Here is a 19,469-nt window from a genome sequence, read left to right as displayed (position 1 = left end):
TGTGGACAAAATTGATTGGACCAGTTCCATTTCTGTCTTTGGCATATGTTGGAATACACAAAGGCAGTTTGGGAGAAAAGTTACATCAGCTCTCCAAAGGTGTCCTTCATAAGCATTTCCAGACCTACTCCAGTCAAAGTGCCTAGGTCATTGCCCCCACAGTGCACAATTATGAGGTCAGGGTGCTGGAGATGTAAAAAGGATTTCACCAATGGCATCAATTGGTACCACTTTAACCCTCTCTGTCCAATCCATTTAATGTCTACATTTGGTAAACCTAGGTCTTTGTGAATTCCTTTCTGTTCTGCGTACCTTTGGCTCCAGAAAATATACCTGTGTCCCACAATTCACACTCTTAGCATCTTGAAGGGAGGTCTGGATGCACTCAGATGCTCTCTGTAAATGAAGTGGCAGTTTGAAAAGTAAGATTTTTCTAAAATGGTGGATAACATGAAGTTGTGAAAAAAGAAAAGAAATGATTGGTTGTTTGAGAACATTCTACACTGAAAACCAGGGTGCATGTTTCTGTTTTTTAAAAAGACTTATTTTTATTGGTTAACAAAAACTGATAGAAAAGAACGTTACATAAGATAAGCTGGTATATTGACAAGTCAAGCACACTTGCTGTTTTGATTGGCAACATTGTTTGATGAACTTTTCACCTGTGTGTTTAGCTAACTGTTCCCTGAAGTGTTCTATGGTAACAGGCAGAGAGCAGAATGGGGTAGGGTTGAAGGTTTTGTCAGTTGGAAAGCGTTCAAAAGTTCAAGGAATAGAAAAGTGTGTTTTGTTTCGATTTAATGTGGGAATAAATGTGATTTGTTATTTATTTGTATACGTGTAGATTGACTGTGTAGATTTACAGGAAAAGTTTTCTATTTGCTATAGGACTTCCTGACCCCCTAGGGCTGCTTAGGGGGTTTCACAATGATCCTCAAGGTCAAAATCTTTTTTTTTAAATCACAGATGGTATGGTACGCGTACGCGGTGAAAAAGACAAAAAAACGAAACCCGCTTTATTGTTATTTAGCCCTGGGGGGGCCAAATCCTGGGGGCAATGTTTTTATTTATAATGGGGGGACCGCCACCCCCAGGGCTTTAACTATATGTATGCGGGGATGCTCACATCTCCCCCACAGCCCCGGGGACCGCCACCCCCGGGGCTTCTTTTTAAAAATGTTTATCAAAAAAAAACCTGTGTGGGGGGGCTCAAGCCCCCCCCACACGTCCCGGGGACCGCCACCCCCGGGCTCTAATATTTGAAATAGGGGGGTCTGTTACAGACCCCCCAGCCCCGGGGACCACCACCCGCGGGGCTTTTCAATATTGGGAGGGGGCCGAGTGGCCCCCCTCCTGGAGCCTTTGATAGCCCTGGGGACCGCCAACCCCCAGGGCCAGCTCCTGCAGTGTCCCGGAGTGCCTACCCCCGGGACACCACTGTTTGCTATGGTAGGGCGGGAGCCTCACCGTTCCCACCCTACCATAGCAAACTGCTTTCCTATTTGAAAGAGAGAGCAGGTTAACCTGCTCTCTCTTTCAAGTAGGAAAGCAGATTGCTTTTCATTAGGGAGAGCAGCATGTAAGCTGCTCTCTCTGACAAAAAGCAATGCCGGCTCCCGAAGGACGCGGGGAGCCGGCTGGGACTGTGGGAGTATTGGGGCTCCCCAACATTTTATTTGAGCGCCGGGGGATGGGGTCCCCGGGCATTATAAAAATTAGTGATAGAGGCTATTTTTTTTTACGTTAGATTTACCGTACGCGTACCATGCACGTATGTACGGTGCAAAGTTTGTAAGTCGTCCCGTAAGCGCACCTAAGCAACAAAAAATCTATTAAAAAAATATATTTTACAGATATCTATCAAGCTTATGTGTTTAGATGTTGTTTGGTTCTAATAAGAGCTTTTCTCTTTATTGGTACTTATGAGTAAGTACCTTTTGCAGAGTCTAAACTTGTTGAAGAGGAGTGTTTGACAGTATGCTGAACTTTTGACCTCTGTGGACAGTTGACTTTTGCATGATGTTTTGGGGGTAGGGTTCAAAGTTAAGTGAGTTGGAAAGGGTTCAAATGTTCAACCAATATAAATGTGTGTTTGGTTTTGAATTAATGTGTGAAGCAATTTGATTTGTTATTAATATGTATATATGTGTGTTGAAAAAGAAGACTCTTGATGCAGTTGAAATAAACTAAGAGGGAAAATAAGCCATTTTTTGGTTTTGCTTCGAACACTGAAGAAGAGAGATTCTGTATTAGAATATCTGCTGTGTGACTGGCATTCTTCTTAATCTACAAATCAATTTGAAAGGTGAGTTGATAACTTGTAAGGGAATGTATGTGGTGCACTTTGTTTTTAGTAAGATTAATGTGTTTATCCTTCTAAAGTTTGTAGAATGATATTCTGAGTTTGTTATGTGTTTAGTGAGTCACCTTTGTGAAATAAAGTGCAGTACTAAAAAATGTAGAATGTGTGCAGACACTTTTTCAGTTGTAGAGTAGTTAATAGTGTTGCTTGTTTAGAATTAGGATTGTGTCCTAAATCTACAATTTTCCAGTCAGTATACATACACTGCTGCATACACTCTTGGGCAGATTTATAAGCCCCTTGCTCCTCTATGTTGTTGTATTGTGACACTTTTTTGATGTAATGTTGGCAAAAATAATGCAGTAAATTTCATATGTTTTTGCAAAATGTGTCCGGGTTATCCACTGAAATGTCGTAGTTACATACATGGAATGTGTGCAGTCACTTAACCGTTTTACAGTAGTAAATTTGTTTTGGTAAAATGCATGTTCTCATACTTTTTTGTCTACAATCACACTGAGTGTCTGTGTACATTAAGGAATTATACTCGCCTCCTTTTTCCATATTCTCCTCCCACTCGCCTCACAGTCTCCCTCTCTCTCCTTATACTGTCCCCTCTCTCCTGATATTCCCTCTCTTTCCTTATTCTCACTTCTCTCTCCTCATAGTGCTCCCTGTCCTCATACTCTCTCCTGTCCTCATATTCCCCCCTCTGTCCTGTTACTCCTCCCTTTCTCCTCATATTCCCCCTTCTCCTCATATTCCCCACTGTCCTCATAGTCCCCCTCTATGTCCTCATACTCCGTCCTCTCTCCTTATATTCCTCTTCTCTCTTCATTCTCCCCTCTCTCTCCTTATACTCACCCCTGTCTTCATACTCTCCACTCTTTCCTCTTACTCCCCCTCTCTCCTTATAATCCTTTTTGTCCTCATATTCGCCCTTGTCCTCATACTCTTCCTCTCTGTGTTCATACTCCTCTTTCCTCATTGTATCCCCTGTGTCCTAATACTCCCTCTTCTTTTTATACTCCCTCCTCCCTCGTCTTACTCCTCCCTTTCTCCTCATATGTCTCTCTTAACAATTCCCCAGTCAGTATACATACACTGCTGCATATACTCTTGGGCAGATTTACAAGCCCCTTGCACCTCTTTGTTGTTCTAGTGTTTCACCTTTTTGATGTAATGTTGGCAAAAATAATGTAGGAAATTGCATATGTATTTGCAAAATGAGTCAGGGTTGTCCACTGAAATGTAGTAGTTATATACATGGAATGTGTACAGTCACTTAACAGTTTTAGAGTAGTAAATGTGTTTTGGTAAAATGCATGATCTCATATTTTTGGTCTAGAATCACACTGTGCGTCTGTGTACATTAAGAAATTACACTTGCTCCATTTTCCATTTTCTCCCCACTCTCTCCTCACACTTTCCCTCTCTTTCCTTATACTCACCACTCTCTCCTGATATTCCCCTCTTTCCTCATTCTCACCTCTCTCTCCTCATACTCCCTCCTGTCCTTATACTCCCCCCTGTCCTCATATTCCCTCCTCTCTCTTCTTACTCCTCCCTCTCTCCTCATACTCCCCCTTCTCCTCATATTCCCCACGGTCATTATACTCCCCCTCTGTCCTCTCATATTCCTCCTTTATCTCTTTATTCTCCCCTCTCTCCCCTTATACTCCTTCTTGTTGTCATAGTCTACCCTCTCTCATGTTAGTCCTCCTTGTCTCCTCATACTCCCCCTTCTCCTTATAGTCCCCCATGTCCTCATAATCCCCCTCTCTCTGTTCATACTCCCTTGTCTCTCCTAAGTATGGGTGAAATTAGCGAATTCGCGGTACGCGAATTCGTGCGAAAGCGAATTCGTAGTCCGCAAAATTCGCGAATTTGTGCGAATTTGCGGATTTTTTATTTTTGTGTGTTCGCGGGGCGCTTTGCGTGTTCGCGGGGGGGGGTTTCAACACGCCGACCGGGAAGTTACCCATGCGGTCGTACATGGGTGCGGCCATCTTGTTTTCAGTGTTCGCGTTGCGTATTTCCATTTCCGGGCGCTAGTTGCATGCTCGCGTTGTGCATTTCCTACGTGCGGGCGCAATTACATCATCGCGTCCGTTTTTGCATGTCTGTCGCTTCTTCACTTCACCCTTGCGTGATCAGCCCCTCGTCATCATCAGATGCAATATGAATGGATACATTTGGATTTGTTGTACTTTTGGCTTCCCGGATCTTCCTTAGGTGCGCCTCCCAAGTGATAGTGTGGTGTTTTTGGAGATGACCTCTCTGGCCTCCGGTACCATAGTTGGTACTAAGCTTACCCCGACTAACTACAGTTTTACAAATCGAACAAACGACCATGTTTTACGCCTTTTTGATAACACTAAAGAAGTCCCACACTGGGGACCGGAGATGTCTGCTGGTGGTGGAGGTGCTACTTTCAAAGCCAGATGAAGTGGAGGATGGGCGTGGCTGAATTTGAATCTGTTGTGCACTTACAGCACCACTACTTGAGGTGATGGAGGTCGAGCTGGATGGAGGTCCCTGCCAGCCCTTCTGACGAGAAAATATGGAAGCTGTAGGTCGTGTTGGTGTAGTAGTTAACTGTGTTGGTGGTGGTACCAGTGCCACGCCGCTCACATCCCGCTCAGCAGCAATTCGGGATAGGGTCAAAATGTCTGTCTGCTGCATGCCCACTGGGGCTGGAATGACGACTGTGATGACTGGGTCGGCGTCAGAATGTTCATCAGCAGCAGAATACACCACTTTTTGTTCATCGTCATCACCCAAAAGTAAAAGCCTTGCGGATACCTTCCTTTTAGGTTTAGCTACCTTTGTTGGCTCATGGCGTGCCTCACTCTCAGACTGCATTGGTGGGTTCCAATCAACATCAAGATCATCAGAAGGAAGTGGGCTTGAAGAAGAACTTGTAGTAGCCCTCCTTGACCTTTTTCTTGCTGGGGATCTGGAAGACAATGGATCATCATCAGGGGGAGTGACTTCCTCGGATGATCCCTCAGCTTGAATCTCGATTTCCTGATGTGCCCCTACTTCTGGAGGAACAAGCATTGTGGGCAGTTGTGCCGCTCCATGCGCCTCTAGTTGCGCCTTTGCATGTGCCTCTCCTCGCGCCTCTTCATGCGCCTCTCCATGCGCCTCTCCTTGCGCCTCTACTTGTGCCTCTACTTGCGCCTCTACTTGCGCCTCTACTTGCGCCTCTACTTTCGCCTCTCCTTGCGCTTGTACTAGTTGCACCTGTGGTTGTCATTTCGGCTGTGGTTGTTGAACACTTGTCAAATGAGTTACACCATGCGTTGATTGGATGCTACTTTCTTGCGATGAGCCAACATCACTGGTCGATGGTGATTGAGCAATTAAAGTGGCTGCCTCTGCAGCACTCATGGCCTTGGACCTAACTTGGCGTGGTGGCACTGAGCCCAATGAAGCGGAGGTGCTGCTCCCAGCTTGGTCCCTGGCGGACCCCGCTGCTGCAGGCATAGTTTTTCTTTTCCAAAAAAAAGTGTCTCTGGGCACACCAGTCTCCGTGGTAAGTGGCGCCACTTGCTTCTTCTGCTCCTTCTTACTGGCAGTGGCACTGGCAACTTTCTTGGTAGACGAGCTACGATTACCTTTCTTTGGGCCCATCTTCTTTAGATGTCAGAACAGCAGGCCGCAGTTGCACGAGTTGCATAGTTGTCTGTGGCCACATGTGACGTCACGTGACGTTGTGCTGCACACACCGCAGCAGGACTTCTTCCTGGCACTGAGGATGAACGATGAGGATGATTCGTGGTTCTCTTTGTGCACCTAAAAGCAAAGGAAGCAAGAGGAACATCAGTTAAATAAATGTTGCATATGTCGTGCTTCAATTAATATTTGCAACTAGGCATTTATTAATATTACAACACACCCAAAAACGGAAAGACCAAAAATAAAAATTGCAATTATAATCAAAAATGGATGTTTACATTAATAGAAGAGAGACCACACAGAGAGAGTTGTTTCATGCACCACTGAGTACCCCTGGGCATAATGGATGAAAGCAGGGCAGACTGGGTGCAGGGCTATGGCACAAAGCACACTGACTGGCTTCAAAATGGCCCCTGCCTTGAACCCCACCCACATGGCCAGGTGATGACTGGACCAGGCCTCAAAATGGCCCCCACCCACATGGCCAGGACCCAACACCACCCCAAAAAATCGAAAAAAACACAAAAATCTCCACAATGCAATGCCATCCATGCCCTACAGGATGTTTAAATTCAAGAGACCCCACAGAAAGCCTTGGTCCATGCACCACACTGAGTACCCCTGGGCATAATGGATGAAAGCAGGGCAGACTGGGTGCAGGCCTATGACACAAAGCACACTGCCTGGCTTCAAAATGCCCCCTGCCTTGACCCCCACCCACATGGCCAGGTCCTGCCTAGACCAGGCCTCAAAATGGCCCCCACCCACATGTCCAGGCCCCAACACCACCCCAAAATGTCGAAAAACACACACATCCATGCCCTACATGATGTTTAAATTCAAGACACCCCACAAAAGACTTGGTCCATGCACCACTGAGTACCCCTGGGCATAATGGATGAAAGCAAGGCAAACTGGGTGCAGGCCTGAGCACACTGCCTGGCTTCAAAATGGCCCCTTGAGCCCCACCCAAATGGCCAGGCCCTGCCTGGACCAGGCCTCAAAATGACCCCCACACACATGGCCAGGCCCCAACAACACCCCAAAAAGTAAAAAAAACACACATAAATCCCCACAATCCAATGCCATCCAGGCCCTCAATGATGTTTAAATTCAAGACACCCCACAGAAATACTTGGTCCATGCACCACTCACTACCCCTGGGCCTACTGGCTAGTGTGGCATTACAGGCACCCCAAAATTAAAAAAAGAAATCCACATATAACAGCGAGCTAAAATTCCATGACATAAATGACATTTAAGTTCAACAAAACTCACAGAAACAGTTGTATCATGCACCCATGACTAACCCTGGGCCTACTGGATACTGTGGCTACCCACAATATATTTTTTTTAAAGTTGTGAAAAAGTTTTAACTTTGTAGTTGCAGCAACTGCAATGCCCCAACAAACAACAACAACTTACTTGTAAAATCTCAAATCCAAAAATGATCCAAAATCCAAAAAGTCCTCAAATACAAATATCCAGCAGCAGCCACAAAAAGTAATCCTTCCAGCTCCAGATCCAAATGAAAAGTGACCAGGACATGGACAAAGCACTGGGAGGAGCCTGCTGGACACAAACAGGAAGTTGGAGACTCTGGGGCACTTCGTTCCTCCCACCCCCCCAAAAATGGAATCCTTGCACAAAAAAGTGCAGCCAAATGTCAATCTGAGGAGTTATTCTGATCAGAATCATCATTTTCAGAAGGTTTATGCTGCCTGCGGAAGATTTCTTGCACAGAATTGCAATTTTTCCAAGTTTGGGAAAGCGAGCTGTTCCAATCTCCCGCCGGAAGTCAGCTGCGCACCGCATCTACGTGTTCGCAACTGTTTACTCCCGCGTGCGTGATCGCGAGCCCTTATGACGTACTCGCGTTGTCAAACTCTCGCTGTGCAAGATGGCGGGCTGCGTTGACGTACTCGCGGTCGAAAAACTCTTGCGCGATCACGCAGCAAGATCCAAAATGGCGCAGCGCACGCAAACCGGGAGGAAAAACAACTCGGCAAACTCAGAAACACGGTAAGTCAATGCAGCGCGCGCGAGATTGTATTTTTGAAGCGCGACCAAGCAAAAAATTGCGTCCTTTCATCATACTCCCCCCCTCTTGTGATACTCCACCCTCTTTCCTCATACAGATCCCTCTCTCCTTATACACACCTGTGTTTCCTTATACTCTCCTCTATTTCCTTATTCTGACCCCTCTCTCTTCATATTCTTCCCTCTTTCCTCATACTCCTCGTCTATCCTCATACACGGAATCACTTATACATTTAGTCAGGCACTTTCCTTTACAGAAGTGTAATCATTTAGTCAGTACTCAAATATTGATGCAGTGAAGTAGGCATTAGCAGATGAACTGCTTGAATCCCTTATTCAGTATATATGCATTTTTGTATCAATGTGTACTCTTGTGTTTAACATCTTCAATTCCCCATTCCGTATCTTTATACTTCCATCAAACACTCTGTGACTGTTCTTGCACTATTATAGTGACCCATTTAGCAGTCTGTGATAATTTCTTCAGTGCATTAAAACTCAAGTACTTATACATTTAGTTAGGTACTCTCCTTACAGAACTGTAATCATTTAGTCAGTACTCAAGTACTGATGCAGTGCAGTAGGCCTTAGGTCATGGACTGTTTCAAACTCCTAACCAGTATATATGTATTCTTCTATTAACCTGTACACTTGTGCTTTATATCTTCAATTCTCCACTCTGTATGCTTATACTTCCACCAAACACTCTGTGACTGTTCATGTAGTTGTAGTGACCAATTTAGCAGTCTGTGGTAATCCATTCATTGCACAAACACTGAAGCACTTATAAATTCAGTCAGGCAATCTTCTTACAGAACTGAAATTATGTCTTCAGTACCCAAGTACTTGTGCATTGAAGTAGGCCTTAGGCCATGGACTGAATCAAACCCCTATACACTATGCAATAAGTCTTCTATGCACCTGCAAACTTTTCTTTTATACCTTCAGTTCCGCTGTTATAGTATGTGCTTTCCCTTGTACTGTTCTAGTGATGCATTTAGTAGCATATACTAATCCATTCACTGCTGAAAAGTTGAACTACTGATAAATGCATTAAGGTATTCTTCTTTCAGATGTAGTTCTTGAAAGATTTATACAGTGTGTATGCACTTCTGTTATCAGTTACACAGTTGTTTTTTATACTTAGTCATTTTACATCGTATTTATTTACAAAAAGAATAGTATATTTCATATATTTATTTTTATAATGTTATATATTTTTTTATAACAGATTCTATTTATCAACACTAAAAGAAATTCATCATGCCTTCAAAAAGTGAAAAGAGGAAACATCATAATAAAGGTTATTATTTAAAGAGAAGTCATCCACAAGATTTACCTCAACAACAATGTGTCAACAAAATGAAAAAAAGTCCTGGTAAGAGAACGGAGACTTTTTTGATGAACTTATCAAACATTACGAGTAGTGTGGACAATGTCAAAAATAGAAATATTGTATCTGCAACTAAAAAGGAAAACAAGAGAAAAGAGAAAAATGATCGGAAATCATCTTGTACAAAAGCACTGTATAGTAAAAGGAGGAAGAATCAATTTCAGGAAATTAGAAAAAAATGTTTTATAATAGAGTTTTGTCGAATTTGATAAAGGAAGTGAAGAAATGTAAACGAAAAACAGAATTTTATAAGAAGAAGAAATGTATAGAAAACATAGTTGAGAAAGCTTTAGATTGAAAAAGAAGTTGTTTATTTTAGTAATTAATAGAATTCGATCGCTAGATAAGCCAATCCATTTAATGAAGGGCAAAAGTAAGTGGAGAAGAGTAATTAACAGAAGTAATTTTTCTGAGTTTTTTTTGTGTGAATGGAAACTTAGGGGCCGATTATGATGGCGGACGGACCTGAGTCCGTCCGCCACCATAGAGTAGGAGGGACCGTCCGTAGGGGCAGCGGCGGTCCCTCCGTGCAAATTAGGATGTGACCGCCACCCTGGCGGTCACATCCTGTATTTTTAACATTGCGGCGGGTGCTGCTTGAAGCAGCACCCGCCGCAATGTTAAAAATGAAAGTTGTGCATTTGCATGCACAAAGCGGCAGGCACCGCGCGGTGCCTGCCGCTTTGTGCACCCAAATGCAGGGGGGTACCATAGGTACCCCCCATGTGCACCCCCCACCCCCCTTCACCCAGGGGGCCCGCAACGTGCTCCAGAAGTGAAGGCCCGTATGCTTTTCCACGGCGGAAAAGACGCCGTGGAAAAGCATACATCTTACGCCATCCTAATATGGCTGGTGGTGTCTAATAGACACCGCCAGCCATGTTAAAGCTTTTCCGCCGCGGTCGGAAGGCGACCGCGGCGGAAAAGCTGCGGACTGAAAAACGATCCCCCAGCCATCCTAATCTGGCGGGGGTCTTTTTCAGTCCGCAGCGGTTTTCCCCCATCCTCCGGGCCGGCGGTGGCTTCCGCCGGCCCGGAGGATGCGGGAAAACCGCCATCATAATCGGCCCCATAGTTCAAGGTCTGAGCCTTTTTTTTAATGAAGAGAGTTATTTTCAGAGTAATGATTTGTCACATTCAGTTGACACCAGCGGTCCTGCTTATGAGGTTAGAAATAGTTTGTCCTATTGAGAAAGAGAAAATTGTTCCTAGAAAGTCAGAAGAGGTGTTAGCTGATGAAGTGTTAGGGAGACATCCTAAAGCTCCAGTGTACACTTGGAATTACAGTAGTATTTGTAGTGTACGGCAGGAATCTATTGATTTTTTACACGATTTCTTACGTAACTATACTAACAAAAGTGTTAAACAAAAGATTCAGATGTTGCAAGGACTAGACCCTTGCAGAGTGAGAGAAAATACTGGTTTGCAAGGTCATTCTCAGGCTTGTCTTTCTAAAAAAGTATGTTGAAGGGTTTTTCACCATTTCAGAATGTTAGCAGTACATCATACTGAAATGAGGAAATTAGTCAGAAGATTGTATTATGGAAAAAGTCCAGCACTAATGTTAAAAAAGTTGAACAGTGCTCTTTTGCGTGGATCTGTATCAGATGTAATGAATGTTTGTGAAGAAATTCCGGTTAGTTACTTTGGTCCTGAGGAACACAGTGCAGAAATTGATACATTAATAGAAGGAAATGTGGAAGAGAATGTACAACATTGTAGTACAGAACATTTTGAGCAAGAAATTACAAAGTTTAAGGTGATTTCAGGTGAAAGGCCAAATTATTCTTGTATTTGTTGTCGACAAACTCATTATAAATATCAGACCAGGACTGTTGATCTGTATTTAAAAAGTGAAAAGGAAAATAATGTGAGTGGAAGGAATTTGCAACTAATTTGTTGGTAGAGAATTGTTTTGATTTGAGTTCTGATCAGCGTATTTGTAAATATTGTTATAACAAATTAGACGAGAACAAAATGCCTGCTAGAACTGTGCATAATAATCTTGAGTTGGTAAATATTCCTTCTGAACTGATGGATTTAAATACCCATGAGTCTATTCCTATTCAATGTGTGCATCCATTTCAGGCTATTGTTTGTATGGAGCCTAAGACAGGGAAATTGCTTCCTTCAGATTTACAGAGAGGATTAAAGGGAAGAGTTGTATATTTGCCTCTAGATTTAAAGAAAAATATTGAAACAATTGGTGTTGAAAATGTAGAAGATGAACCTCTAGTTATTCTTGTTAATGGCGTTCCTACTAAGAGTAAGAAAATCTGGCAAGAATTAGTGGATGTTAGAAAAGTGAAAAAGGTAACGTTGTATCTGGTAAAAAATAATCAATACTATAAAAATGTGTATGTGGGAGAAGAAGAAATAACTGTAGAAGAAGATATTGCCTCGTCATCTGGACAAATTGAAAAAGTGGATGTGTCCAGAACTGAAGAAATCTTCCAACATTATAGTGTTCATCCACTTCATTCCAAAGAAGTGATGGAGAATACTATAGAGTTATTCAAAATGAAAGCAGCAAAGGGAAGTCCCATTAGTGTATGGGAAGAAAGCTTGGAAGCTCGTTCTTTCCCTCAGTTGTTTCCAACAGGCAAAGGAGGACGATATGATGACCGACCTGTGCAGATTCCTGCATCTGAATACCGGACATCAAGATTGTATGCAGAAGATCCAAGATTTCGACGATGTATTCCGTATTTGTTTCATCTTTTGTTTGAGAGTGACTTGTCTGGACTTTCTTATGTAGTCAACCATATATTGAAAAAAGGTGTACATCTGCAAAATGTTTCGGCAAAGGAATTTGTGGATAAAGTACAGCAGAAAGATAATGTTTTGGAATCTCAGCGAATTAATCTCATGGCATGTCAGCGTGGTACTAATGAGTACTGGTACCGTCGTCATGGAGAACTTAAATGTATGCTAAGGAACTTAGGAACTCCTACATGGTTCCTTACTCTAAGCTGTGCTGAATATGCTTGGGATGACTTACTTCAATTTCTTCGAGAGGCAAATCCAAATATAGTAAATATTGAATACAAGACACCAGGAGAATTGTGCTCTTTGGATCCAGTTAATGTATGCAGGTATTCCAATCATAGATTTGAAGCTATGATGTCTTTTATCACCAATAAAAAAAATCCTCTTCTTGGAGAGGTTCCAGATTTCTCTTGGAGAAAGGAGTATCGAGGGAGAGGTGCTCCTCGCATACATATGCTAATATGGATCAAAGATGCTCCCAAATTTGGAACAGACTCCGATGATACTGTGTTGTCATTTATTGAAGAATATGCTACATGTGATATACCCAAACGTACAGAAGAAAAGGACTTAAGACAACAAGTCTTACGATTCCAAAGCCATCGTTGTGGGAAATACTGTTGTCGAAAGTACAAATCTAAGGACAAATTCTACACCAAATGTCCTTTCAGATTTCCACGTCCTGAAATATCGAAAGGAAGAGTGAACAGTTTTATGTCATCTTTGCGACATACTATCACAAGAAAGTCTCCAAAAAATACCTACAACTTAGGAAGAAATGAAGAGTCAAAATACATAAATGACTACAACCCAGTCATTTTGTCCATGTGGAATGCTAACATGCATATTCAATACGCTGCGGACAATTCCATTGCTGTTGCTCGATATGTAACATTCTACATAACAAAATCAGAAAGGACGGATTTGAAGGAAATGTGGAAAGAGATTTCCAACGAGAAGAGTCTAAGTTAGAAATTATATAGTTATAGTTTGAAGATGTTATCTCCTCGAGAAATTGGAGCGTATGAATGCTCGGATCGCTTATCATCTGCAAGTCTATACTCCAAATCTAGAAGGATCATTTGGGTGAATCTAGGTCTTGTGCAACACGAAATTGAGTACCTAAATCTGTACAAGAAATTGAATATTTAGCAGAAAAAAAGCCAGAAAGTACAGATATTGTGAAAACAAATATGTTGGATACATATTATCCAAATAGAAGTCATCATCTTGAGAACATTTGTCTCTATGAAGTGCTGCAAAACTATATTTTTAAACGGAATATTACAGAAAACATCAATAATGGTATATATGCCGTGATTGGTTCTGAAGGATGTTTGGTAAAACCAAGAAAAGGACATTTGATTAATCACCGTAAATTGAGTTGCGAAACTCCTGACAAAAGGGAATTTTACTATGTAGCTCTTTTGTAACTTTTTAAGCCGTGGCGTTCAGAATTGGAATTACTTGGAGATTTTAAGAGCTATGAAGATTCGTTCAACGCAAGTAAAGATACTATAGAATGTCCTGTTTTTGCTAAATTTGTGAAAATGTTGAACGACGAAATTGAGCAAGAAGCTACAATTGCAGCTGAGATTGGTAGAGACAGTTCTCAAGACAGTCAAACTTCTGCTTCGTTGAGTCAGGATCCACTAGGAGAACCAATTGTTCAAAATGAAGCAGCAACTGCGATGGAAGAGGTGGAAACAGCAATGTATGAAGCTCAAGAAGATGTAACAATCTTAGGAAACTTGGAAAAACAACTAAATGTTGAGCAGAAACAAATATATCAGCAAGTGAGAGAACAGATTGACCATGGATTACTTCATGAAAAGAAAGAGTGCTCTTGCTCATCATTTCAACCTATCTGAATGTACGTGTGTGGACAAGCTGGAACAGTAACAAGTTTTTTAATTAAAGTAATTACAACTTATCTACAGAAAACAACTGAGTCACATTTGCCTTGTGTTGTCACTGCTCCATCTGGGTTGGCAGCACACAATATTAAAGGAATTACTTTACATCGTTTATTAATGCTACCAGTAGAGCATGAAAACAAATTGGAATACCACAAGCTATCTGGAGAAGCTTGTATTGAAGTTTCAAGAGTGTTGAAGAAAATGAAACTTCTCATTATTGATGAGGTAAGCATGGTATCAAACTTAATGCTTGCCTTAGTGCATTTAAGAATGCAGCAAATTCTTAAAACAGAGTATGACGTATTATTTGGAGGAAAATACGTCATAGTTTTTGGAGCTCTACTACAACTTGCTCCTGTAAAAGGTCAACCAGTGTTTAAAATACTGGCGCATGAGGATACCAGAAAGTCTTTGGGGAGCATTGGAAATGTTAACATTTGGTCATTTTTTTAATATAAGGAACTTATTACAAATATGCGACAGGCAAATGATGCTGATTATGGAAGTATTCTTCAAGATATAAGAATTGGAAAAGTGACTGAACATGGCAAAGAAGCTTTACAGAGACGATTACCTTCCAATTTGTTTCCAAATGAAAATATTGTTGCTGAAAAAATATATATGAGAATTTCAGAAAACAATCTGTAATCTGCTTAATGCCAACACTGCGTGAATGTTCTATATTCAATGAAGACATTTTAAAGTTGGAAAATGAAGAAATTGTAAAATTGGAAGCTATTGATAAAATAGAACATGAAGAAATCACTATTATTTTGACGGAAAAGTTGAAGAGGAAATTGGATTCTTTAGAAAAATCGATAAGTAAAACTGCTGGTTTAGAGAAGAAAGTATATGCATGTGTAAACTGTAGGGTAATTTTACGATGTAATTTGAATGGGGAAAAAGATTTAGTAAATGGAGCAATGGGTAAAATTGTTGATTTCGTTAATTATGTAAATAGAGATGGTATTGAATTTTTGAAAATCAAATTTGATGAAATTGAAGAAGTACAACAATTTAGTCGTTGTTCAGCTCGGTTTTTGCTTGTAAAAGATTTGTATGTTCACACAAAACAGTTTCCTATTTCTTTGGCGTATGCGATGAACATTCATAAATCTCAAGGTTTAAGTGTAGATAGTGCTTTAGTGAATATTGGAAGTACTGTGTTTAAAGAGGGTATGGCATATGTTGCTTTGTCTAGAGTGAGAACTTTATCTGGATTGTACTTGATTGATTTTGATGAGATTAAGATTAGTGTAGATGCAAGTTGTGTGAAAGAGTATAAAAAGAGAATATGCTCCCAATTTAGGTCAATATCCAGTATGTGAAAAGCGTGTGATAGGTAGAAAGAGAAGATTTGAGAATATCTGTAGTGAAGCTAAAGAAAAAGAACAGTCTTGAAGAGATTGTTGGTTATCAGTTTGAAAATAGCTCTGGTGTCAACTGCTATGCTAATGTAGTTGTTAATGTTATTTTTTTTCCTGAAAGTTTGCAACAGCAAATTGTTGAAAATCGGGAAGAAAGATTCTGTTTGTTGTTGTATTCTGTTTATGAGAACTGTAGTAGTGATAAAAGTAAAATACAAAGTGTTTCTGATATTCGAAATGTTTTGGATATATGTTCTGGTTCTACTCAATTTACGCAGAATATTCAGCAAGATTGTCAGGAATTTCTAATGTATATGCTCGTTGTATTGGAAGATGAAGGTATAGATATTGAAAAACTTTTTGACCTTTCTTATAAATGGCAAAATGACTGTGAAAATTGTTTGTTTACATGTAGCACTAACATAGACACTGAAAGATTTATATATTTGACTTTACAAGACTGTGAATCAGTGTCTTTTAACAATCTAGTTAGAGGAGCAACTCAAAACATGGAGTGTAGCCAATGTAAATCAGAAATGTCATCCACAATATTTATACAAAGATATGGACAGTATGTAATTTGCAACGTTGTAGAGCTGATGGAAGAAAATTGGAAACTTTAATTTAAAATGTTGTAGCTACTCAACTATCAATATCAGGAAGAACTTTAGTAGCGGTAGCAATTATTTTTCATGATAGTCTTTCTACAACATCTGGACATTACACTGTTTATTTAAAATGTCTGAAAGGTTGGATACATTGTAACGATAGTCAATTGGTTTTTAAACAATGTTTGCCTAAAGAGTTACCAAATTCTTACCTAATATTTTTAAAGCCAAAATTTTAGGAACAATATTTGGCCTTTCAGGGTTACTGCTGTTAAGGTAGGTTGGTCTGGTGTTGTAGAGTACTTTATGAGTGAGGGTGAGGAGCTTGAAGGTGATCCTCTTGTCGAAGTGCAGCCAGTGTAGGTCACTCAGCTGGTGGGTGATGTGGCTGCGGCAGGGGGTATTGATGATTAGTCGGGCGGAGGTGTTTTGGATTCGTTGTACTCGTTGTAGGTGTTTGTCTGAGTTGAGATTTAGAGAGCTGATCCTTTTGCAGTTGGCAACGGATTTCAGTGGTATGTGCTCCTTGGTAAGGGAGAAGAGAGTTGGGTGTCGTCGTCTTAGCAGATAATGTTGAGGTTGTGCTGGCGGGCCACTTGTCTGAGGGTGGCCATGTAGATGTTGAATAGCGTCGGGTTGAGGGATGAGCCCTGTGGGACGCCGCAAATTATGTTGGTGGTTTTGGATGAGAAAGGTGGGAGGCGGATGCTGAGGATTACTATTGAAGAATTCCAAACTAAGAATTTGACATATACTATTTGGCCATGAGGAAAAGTATGTAAAACTATTAAGGACTTACAGCCAGATTCATCAAGCCGAAATCGGCTCGCAAAGGGCCAGATTCTCAGAATCTGGCCCTTTGCGAGCGCTATTTTTGCATTTGGGATTCATCATCCCAAATGCAAAAATCGCAATTATAGAAATCGCTAAATTGTGAATAATTGCATTTAAGGAATCTCAATTTGAGATTCCTTAAATGCTATTCATGAACCATTTCAAAATTGCGAAATCGCAATCTGGGGCCGCTATTTACCGCGAAGTCTAACTACGTGGTAAATAGCGAAAACTTAGAAAAATGCACTTCAGTGCATTTTTCTAAGTTGTATGTTACACACACACATGAATGAATGAATGAATGAAATGGCTTTTATAATGCGCAGCTATGCCCAGTGGGCGTCAAGGCGCCTAACTCAAAAACCTAGCACGTGCAGTCAGGAACAAGAGCTTACTGATATGCTTTAATGAAATACCAGGTTTTCAACGCTTTCCTGAAGAGATCAAGGGAAGGCTGTAATTTGATCTCCAGGGGGAGAGTGTTCCATAACTGGGGTGCAAGAATGGAGAAGGCCTTGCTCCCCCATCTAACCTTCTTAGCGCGTGGGACCACCAGTTGATTTAGCTCTAGAGAGCGTAGGCATCTGTTCGGAACGTACCTCGTGAGCAAGGATCCCAGAGCATCAGTCGGACCTGCCATCAAGGCACGGTACGTGAGGCAAAGAAGTTTGAACGAAACTCTGGAAGGAATAGGGAGCCAGTGGAGACTCTTCCTGGCCAAGGTCATAGATGACAGCCAGGGCAGGGCCAGTCCAAAACGCGCCGCCGCATTCTGTACGACCTGCAGGCGCTGCAGGAGGCCCTTGTTGATCCCGGCGTAGAGAGAATTGCAATAATCGAGCCGTGAACCAACAAGGGCGGTAACAACCTGCTTACGTGCCTGAGGGGAAAGATAGTGGACGATTCTTTTAAGAGTCCTAATGACACCCCAACAGGTGGCCACGGTCCTATTGACCTGGAGTTCCATGGAGAGCCGGGTGTCAAAAATGACGCCAAGATTCCTAGCAGATTGTGTCGGAGTGGGGCAGATGCCCAAGGATGAAGGCCACCACTCACCTGACCACAGGCCCAGGTCTTTACCAAAGACCAGGACTTCTGTCTTGTCGCCGTTCAACTTTAGGGAGTTGAGAATCATCCACTCTGCAACAAGTTGCATGCAGGACCTAAAGTTGGACGCGGCGACATTCACAGGGTGGGTCAGGGACACCATAATCTGCGTGTCGTCAGCATACGACACTACTTCATCCCCTGAGATCTTACTAGTCTTGCAAGGGGGGCCACATAGATATTAAACAGGGTCGGACTCAGGGCCTACCCTTGTGGCACCCCACATTGCAAAGACTTTGCAGGGGAGAGGAAGTCTCCAAGCGTTACACGCTGCTCTCGTTGATGAAGGAAAGAGCTCAGGAGACTAAGGGCCGGTCCTGCTACCCCTGCCTCCCTTAACCTAGATGTTAAAGTAGAGGGAGACAGGGTATCAAAAGCTGCTGTAAGATCCAGCAGGACTAGCACGGTGGATTGACCCAGATCCACCTTCCGGCGGATGTTATCCGTGACCTTGGTCAAAGCAGACTCCGTGCTGTGAAGCTTTCTAAAGCCATGTTGGGACCCATCCAAGAACCCTGAGGAGTCAAGGAAGTTGGAAAGATGGAAATTCAGGTGGGCCTCCAACATCTTAGCAGGGGCCGGCAGAAGGGATATTGGCCTGAAGTTCTTCAGTACACCCGGATCCAATGTAGGCTTTTTGAGGAGGGGTTTTACTGCAGCTCTCTTCCATGCTGCAGGGAAATTACCCTGTTCCATGGCTCCATTCATTATTTCCAACATCGGAGGAAGAATGATATCCCTACATTCCTTGAGTATTTTCAAAGGAACCGGGTCCAGAGGAGAAGCTGATTTTGTTTTATCTAGGAGGAGATTGAGTCCCTCCAGGGAGAGTGCAGGGAACCGATTAAAGGTCTGAGGGGCAACAATCTCCCAGGATTCAAGAAGTTTAATTCTAGAGGAGTTCACCTCACTCAGAGAGATCCTCTGTGATTGTAGAGCTAGATAGATATCATCTTTTTTTTATAGAAGAAATCTGAGATATTACTACATAGCTCCTGGGAAACAACAACGGGATCGGGGGCCTGGAGAGAGCATAAAGAGTCTACGATCTTAAAGAGCTCTTTAGATGATGTAAGAGAACAGGTTAAGTGTGTAAAATAGGCCTGTTTCTCCTTGATAACTCTGTTTTTATATTCTCGTAACAGGCCCTTATAAGCTTCTCGATCTTTAGGATCCCACGATTTGCGCCATCCCCGTTCCTTCTTTCTGCATTTTTGTCTAAAAAGTCTCAGTTCATCCGTGAACCAAGGAGCTGTAGGCTTAAGTCGCGCCCCAGACTTGAATGTGGAGGGGGCTAGCTCATCTACTGCGTTGATAATAGAGTCAGTGAGTTCTTGAGCCGCCTCATCTACCATCCGCTGGGAGGTGATATTAATATTTTGAATGAAAGGGGCCAGAGCCGCACTCGTAAGATTTCTGAAACTTCTTTTGAAACAATTCTTATTA

The sequence above is a fragment of the Lissotriton helveticus genome, chromosome 1_1 (genome assembly GCF_964261635.1).
Source record: "Lissotriton helveticus chromosome 1_1, aLisHel1.1, whole genome shotgun sequence".
Classification (NCBI taxonomy): domain Eukaryota; kingdom Metazoa; phylum Chordata; class Amphibia; order Caudata; family Salamandridae; genus Lissotriton; species Lissotriton helveticus.
The sequence above is the reverse complement of the archived record's forward strand: the minus strand, read 5'-3'. Positions refer to the sequence as shown.